A 7207-nucleotide genomic window follows, 5' to 3' on the forward strand; every position below is an offset into this window, starting at 1 on the left:
CACACATCTCAGAAACACCACCTAGAGAGCCCCTGATAAGGTCACAACCGTTTGTAGTTTTACTAAATGCGCGGGAACAAATAGAAAACTGTTAATTGTATTAACCAATTACCAGTTGTAATGCTGCAACCAAAAGAATTCCTTTGTACCTCTGTAACCTTACATATCCTGTATGCATCGGGCTATAAAAAGCGGGCACATGCATCATTCGGGGCCCTCTTGTATGTTGTAGAACGGAGGGACCAAGTTCGAACTTGCATTAAAGATCCTTGCCGCTTGGCTTTGACTCTGGACTCTGGTGGTCTTCTTCGGGGAATAAACGGTCTGGGCATAACACCGCATGCCTATAGTACCAGCTACTCGAGAAGCTTAGGTGAGAGGATGGCTTGAGCCCAGGAGTGTGACACTGCACTGGGCCATGACTGTGCCACTGCACTCCAGCCTGAGCAACAGCGCAAGACCCTGTCTCAAAAAAAAAAAAAAAAGTGAAATGCATTTTTCTTCCAACTGAGCCTGTGACAGTGACAGTTGTCTCTTAGTGTATTTGTCCTCTTCGTTTATTTGTTCCTTGTCTGTCTCCCACACTGATGGGTAAGCACCATAAGAGCCGTAAGAGCCGAGGCTTTGCCTGTAATTACCACTGTGTTTCTAGAGCCTAGAACATCACCTGGGGCAGGGCATTCCATACATATCTGTGAATATGTGAATGAATGGATGATGCCCCAGTCTCTTTCCCCTGCTATAGATGGACATCCCCCCGGAGAATGCAGGCAGAAGTCACTTTGGGTCCAGTACCTGAAATTCCTGTGCTGTGCAGTCTAATTCCAAAGCCTCATCTGAACACGCGACCCTGGGCAGGCTCCCCGTTCTACGCTGGCCTTTGGCTACTGGGGTCAAGAGCCTGGCTGGGAAGCAGTGGCCATACAATGCTGGGGAGGTGGAGTTCCAGCTTCCCCTTTGTTTCTCCCTATTCCTCTAGTCCATGACATTTTCAAGGAACATGAGTGAGCCTGTTGCAGTTCTGGGTGGTTTCAGCGGAAAGGATTTGGCAACCATTCCACAGGGAAGAGGGCGGGTGAGTGGGAGAGCAGCTGAAGGCAGTCACCACGTCAGCTTCACTTTCATTTCTCCAAAGGGCATTTCCAGGGCGTCAGGGACAGAAATCACATTTTCCTTCACCAGGAATTTCTGAGACTGTGGGTTTATTTAGCTTTTTTTTTTTTTAATTGAGATGGAGTCTTGCTCTGTCACCCAGACTGGAGTGCAGTGGTGCGATCTCGGCTCACTGCAACCTTCACCTCCCGGATTCAAGCAATTCTCCTGTCTCAGCCTCCCAAGTAGCTGGGACTACAGTCACACACCACCACACCCAGCTAATTTTTATACTTTTAGTAGAGATGGGTTTTCACCATATTGGTCAGGCTGGTCTCGAACTCCTGACCTCAGGTGATCCACCCGCCTTGGCCTCCCAAAGTGCTGGGATTACAGGCATGAGCCACGGTGTTCTGCCTATTTAGCATTTTTAAAATAAGATATTCAGTAAGAAATATAGTTTACACTGTGAAAGGTATACACATATTCACATAAATGAAGCATTGAAGGGCCATAGGCTGGCCATCGAGGGAAACAAGTTCCCCTCCCCTCCTCTCCCTTTCTCCTCTCCTCTCCTTTCTCTCCTCTCCTTTCTCTCCTCTCCGTTCCTCTCCTCTCTCCTTTCTCCTCTCCTTTCTTCTCTCCTCTCCTCTCCTTCTTCTCCTCTCCTTTCTCCTCTCCTTTCTTCTCTCCTCTCCTCTCCTTTTTCTCCTCTCCTTTCTCCTCTCCTTTCTCTTCTCCCCTCCCCTCCCCTCCCCTCCTCTCCTCTCCTCTCTTTTACCTTCCTTTCCTTTTTGTTGAGACAACAAAATGTTGTAGATGCACAAAAAATGTTGCATAGGCTGGTCTCAAACTCCGGGACCCAAGTGATCCTCAGCCCCAGCCTCCCAAAGTACCAGAATTACAGGCATGAGCCACTGTACCTGGCCAGGGGGAATAGATTTCCTGTTCCCACTTAGCTGTTGCACTTGGAATAAGACCCTTAACATCTCCTTGCAGGCTTCTGAAAAGCTTCCAAGAGATGATGCATGCAAAAGAGCTCTGTGTGCAGAAGATCACCAAACATGAGGCATTATTAAGGGTAAACCAACCAAGTTCTATTTACAATCGCCAAATGTCTTCAAAGAAGGGCAGCTACCCGACGAGGAGAATTCCCTACTCTCCCTGCAGAGGATCTCCAGGTCTGCAAAGCTGGCGGGGCTAGGAATGAAGTTTGCTGGTAGGAAGTGGGGAATGTTAAATTCCTCTGGGTTATAGAGGGGGAGAATTTGGAGTTCTGGGAGGGAAGGTGATGAGAAGAAGGGATGGAAGGGTGAGAAGAAGGGGAGCCAGCACGATGGTACAAAGGTGGGAGTGAACCCAAGGGCTAGATTAGGCCTGCAGAACTTAACCTACTTTACTTGGTTTTAGTCACTTACTTCTTGTTGATCTTAAAACCTATATAGCTGCTGGGATCAGTGGCTCACATCTGTAATCCCAGCCCTTTGGGAGGCCGAGGCTGGAGGATCACTTGAGCCCAGGAGTTCAAGAACAGCCTAGGCAACACGGCAAGACCTTGTCTCTACTAAAAACAAACAAACAAACAAACCAGATGTGGCGGCATGTGCCTGTAGTCCCAGATACTCAGGAGGCTGAGGTGGGAGGATGGCTTGACTCTAGGAGGTTGAGGCTGCAGTGAGCTGTGATCACCATCAGTGCACTCTAGCCTGGGTTATAGAGTGAGACCCTGTCTTTAAAAAAACAAAAAACAGGCTGGGCGTGGTGGCTCAAGCCTGTAATCCCAGCACTTTGGGAGGCCGAGGCGGGCGGATCACGAGGTCAGGAGATCGAGACCATCCTGGCTAACCCAGTGAAACTCCGTCTCTACTAAAAAAATACAAAAAACGAGCCGGGCGAGGTGGCGGGCGCCTGTAGTTCCAGCTACTCGGGAGGCTGAGGCAGGAGAATGGCGTGAACCCGAGAGGTGGAGCTTGCAGTGAGCTGAGATCCGGCCACTGCACTCCAGCCTGGGCGACAGGGCGAGACTCCGTCTCAAAAAACAAAAAACAAAAAACAAACTATATAGCTAAAAGTCATGTAGCTAAGCAATATTTAACTCGAATTCCACTAGCTTCCTGCTAGATAACATCTCTGACATATAGGTCATCATAGTAATGGTTGTTTAAGTTGTTTTCCAGGGGCTGGGCATGGTGGCCAACACCTGTAATCCCAGCACTTTGGGAGGCCAAGGTGGGCTGATCACCTGAGGTCAGGAGTTCAAGACCAGTCTGGCCAGCGTGGTGAAACCCCGTCTCTACTAAAAATACAAAAATTAGCCAGGTGCGATGGTGGGCACATGTAATCCCAGCTACTCGGGAGGCTGAGGGAGGAGAATCATTTGAACCTGAGAGGTGGAGGTTGTAGTGAGCCTCCAAGATCTTGCCATTGCACTCCAGCCTGAGTGAAACTCCGTCCAAAAAAAAAAGTTGTTTTTCAGGAACGTGAGGTCAGCTCTTATCCAGTTCAAGCCACTTATGACCATCAGTCCTTCAACTTGGTCTGTGAGAGTGTCCAGTAGGTGACGTTTGATGTCAGAGCACCAAAAACTCCATCCTCAGTCATGCTAATGCCACCATTTTGTGAACCGGCATCCTATGAAGAACCACGAAGCTTGACTAGGCTTGCACACATTGCTGATGCCCTACTTTTCCTTGCCTCCAATCACCTTCCCCACACCTTAGGCCACCTGCTTCTTTGTCCCATCAACGTCTCTAAACCCCATCTTTGAGGAAGTCAGTTTGAGACCTATTTTCCCATCTCCTCACTTGGCTGCCTCATGAATAAACACATTTTCTGCTGCGAAACTGGTCATCTCGGCGCGGTGGCTCCCACCTGTAATCCCAGCACTTTGGGAGGCCGAGGCAGGCAGATCACGAGGTCAAGAGATCGAGACCATCCTGGTTAACACGGTGAAACCCCGTCTCTACTAAAAAATACAAAAAATCAGCCGGGTGAGGTGGCGGGCACCTGTAGTCCCAGCTACCTGGGAGCCTGAGGCAGGAGAATGGCGTGAACCTGGGAGGCGGAGGTTGCAGTGAGCCAAGATCGCACGACTGTACTCCAGCCTGGGTGACAGAGTAAGACTCCGTCTCAAAAAAAAAAAAAAAAAAAACTGGTCACCTCAGTGATCGGCTTACTGTGCGATGAGCAGAACGGGCCTCATTTGCTAACAAGAGAAGAAACCAATAGAAAGTCCTCAGGGATGGGATGGCAAAGACATTTTCAGAGCAGGGCCTTGTTATGTTCCGTGTGTAGTTGTTTGCACTGGTGCGTTACAAGTCCCTCTGGTGGCCCCCCGCTTAGTCTTTGGTAAAGTCTGCTGCATCTGCCAGTGCTTTTGTGAGCAGATTTGTTCTGGGGGTGTGGGGAACTAAGAAAGGGGTGGAATATAAACAGTGCAATATAAACAGTTTAACCCACAGAGGCTGCAGGCCCATTGCGGACCATGGAAAAAGAGGTGGACTCCTCGGGAGTCCACAGAAGTCTTGGGGAGGGCTTTGGACTTCCGCAGGCCTAGAATAAGGGTTCGAACTAATCTCAGCCTAGATCTCAAGGGTCTGAGAGGCTGTAGAGAACATTTAGGCTGGTTGGCCTGAGCAGCTCTTGCCCCAGTTCACCTCTAATTCCCAGACTGTTGCTGTTCATGCTCAGTGAGGCCTTGTTCTCACTCGTCCTTCTCTTTTTTTTTTTTTGAGATAGAGTCTTGCTCTGTCGCCCAGGCTAGACTCCATTGGTGCAATCTCGGCTCACTGCAACCCCTACTTCCCAGTTAAAGCCATTCTCCTGCCTCAGCCTCCTGAGTAGCTGGGATTACAGACACGCATGCACCACCATACCCGGCTCATTTTTTGTGTAGTTTTAGTAGAGATGGGGTTCTGCCATGTTGGCCAGGCTGGTCTCAAACTCCTGACCTCAAGTGATCCACCTGCCTCGGCCTCCCAAAGTGCTGGGATTACAGGCGTGAGCCACTGAGTCTGGCTCCAGTTGTCCTTCTCACTGATGTCAGCACCAGAAATGGTCATGTGGATAGTCACTGGCAACTTAAAACCCAAGTGTGCATGGGGAAGTGCAGGGCAGGGTCATTAAAAGGAGTCCAGCCTCTCTTCTCCCCTTCTCTATCCTTTCACTTCTGGGAAAGACCAGAAACCTCACCTCATTCCTCTTTCCAGACCCCATCCCCACCCTGCTTCAGCCTGTCAGTCTCCAAATGTAGTCCAAGTCCTCATCTCTGTACCTGGACCATTCCATTTTCGGGGCCCCTAGCCCCATCTGGCTCCCCACTGACTGCCAAATACCAGTGTGACCCTATCCTTTCCTTGCTTTAAGCCTCTCAGTAGTTTGGTTTGTTTTGTTTTGTTTTGAGATGGAGTCTTGCTTGCTCTGTCACCAGGCTGGAGTGCAGTGGCATAATCTTGGCTCACTGCAACCTCCACCTCCCAGGCTCAAATGATTCTCCTGCTTCAGCCTCCCGAGTAGCTGCAACTACAGGCACCCGCCACCACGTCCAGCTAATTTTTGTATTTTTAGTAGAGACGGGATTTCACCATGTTGGCCAGGCTGGTCTCGATTTCTTGACCTTGTGATCTGCCCGCCTTGGCCTCCCAAAATGCTAGGATTACAGGAGTGAGCCACTGTGCCCCGCCTGCCTCTCAGTCGTTATTTACCACTGAGGCAGAGTGAAGCCTGTGCTCTGCATTGCTTCATGGCCAAGACCTCGGGGACAAGTGGATACACAAGGCAGTGGGAGTGGATATGGTGAAGCCGAACCCAGGTCTCTTCTCGAAATAATTTTCTACAGGGCAAAAGCAGATGGCTCTACCGAGAACTCACGCCAGCCCAACACACTTTGGTCTCGAGGCCTCCGGAAGGGAAGGTGCCTAATGAACTACTTAAAGCCAGAGATGCAATGACAACGGTACCAAGACTGGAGGTGTTCCAGGTCTTTCATCCAAGAGCCCCAAGACATAGCCTAAATTCACACCACTGTAATCTCAGCACTTTGGGAGCCTGAAGCAGGCGGATCACCTGAGGTCAGGAGTTCAAGAGCAGGAGGCTGAGGCAGGAGAATCGCTTGAACCCGGGAGGTGTTGGTTGCAATGAGCTGAGATGGCATCACTGCCCTCCAGCCTGGGCAACAAGAGCAAAACTCCATCTCAAAAATAGATAGATAAATAAATAAAATAAAAATAAATAAATTAACACAGTCAGTGCCTTGCTCCCACCCCTACCTCCAGCACAGCGCCATGACAGTCTTCTCACATATCAGTCCCAAAACACACTCTTGGCATCCAGAGAGTGGGAATAACTCGTTACAGTTCACACCTCTCGTTCCCAGTTATTATCTCATTTCAACCCGAGAGGTAGACGACTTCATTGCCCCGACATACACAGGAGGAAAAGGCCCAGAGAAGTGAAGTGATGCCTCAGGTCACTCAGCCAGTTACCGGCAGAGCAGATTCTTCAATGCAAGTTTTTCTCCAACCCTACGCAGCAGTCGTACCAGGGCCCCAGGCTGCAATCCCCTGGCCTGGGGCCCCTCGGTGGCTCCCAGGGACACATGTCCTGATGCCAGCACTGACAGATGTCTATTGTGAAGAGAGCAGGAAACAGTCCCTTGGAAAGCCGAGATGCTTACCTGAACTGTGAAGGTATCCGAGCGGCTAAGGAGACAGCAGTGGCCGGAGTGCTGCGGTTCAGGCACAGCTGGCGAGAGGCATTCCTCACTCACAGGCCCTCCACCCACCGCTCGAGACAGTGAGCCTCATCCTGACCACTTCCCCTTTCTAGTCTGCCCACGGGGGAGAGACCCAGGCGTCATCTGTAGGCAAGCATCCCTTTTCCAGGGAAGCTGACGGTCCGCAGCTGTCCGGAAGCCAGAATCTTCTCACTGCCCTGTGTCACTCCTGCAAGACCCACCAGAGGACCCTCATGGTATGGGAGGGCGTCCTGGTGGGGGCCAGGGGCCAGGGTGGAGACTTGGCAGTGTGGGTGGGCGAGGTGTCCCCACAGACGAGTTTGCCCTGAGCATTCCTGGAGGTGGTAGTCTTAGTCTCAAGAAGAGCGACAGGACGCCGAC

The 7207-nt window shown here is 50.7% G+C and overlaps 1 protein-coding gene and 1 long non-coding RNA gene across 2 annotated transcripts in view; one reads left to right on the forward strand and one right to left on the reverse strand.

Moving 5' to 3' along the window:
* LOC108514448 (uncharacterized) overlaps positions 1 to 6176 on the forward strand; it is a 27952-nt gene extending 21776 nt beyond the window's left edge. Inside the window, exons 3-4 of the long non-coding RNA XR_001881222.1 lie at positions 2092 to 2273; positions 5930 to 6176. This is a non-coding gene — a long non-coding RNA (uncharacterized LOC108514448). The remainder of the gene's footprint in view (positions 1 to 2091; positions 2274 to 5929) is intronic.
* Positions 1 to 6876, reverse strand: part of SCIMP (SLP adaptor and CSK interacting membrane protein) — a 24683-nt gene extending 17807 nt beyond the window's left edge. Inside the window, exon 1 of the mRNA XM_017850720.1 lies at positions 6767 to 6876. The gene's annotated coding sequence lies outside the window, so the exon portion shown is untranslated. The remainder of the gene's footprint in view (positions 1 to 6766) is intronic.
* Positions 6877 to 7207: the final 331 nt, after the last annotated feature.

This window comes from Rhinopithecus bieti, unplaced genomic scaffold, assembly GCF_001698545.2.
Source record: "Rhinopithecus bieti isolate Rb0 unplaced genomic scaffold, ASM169854v2 scaffold_32008, whole genome shotgun sequence".
Taxonomy (NCBI): domain Eukaryota; kingdom Metazoa; phylum Chordata; class Mammalia; order Primates; family Cercopithecidae; genus Rhinopithecus; species Rhinopithecus bieti.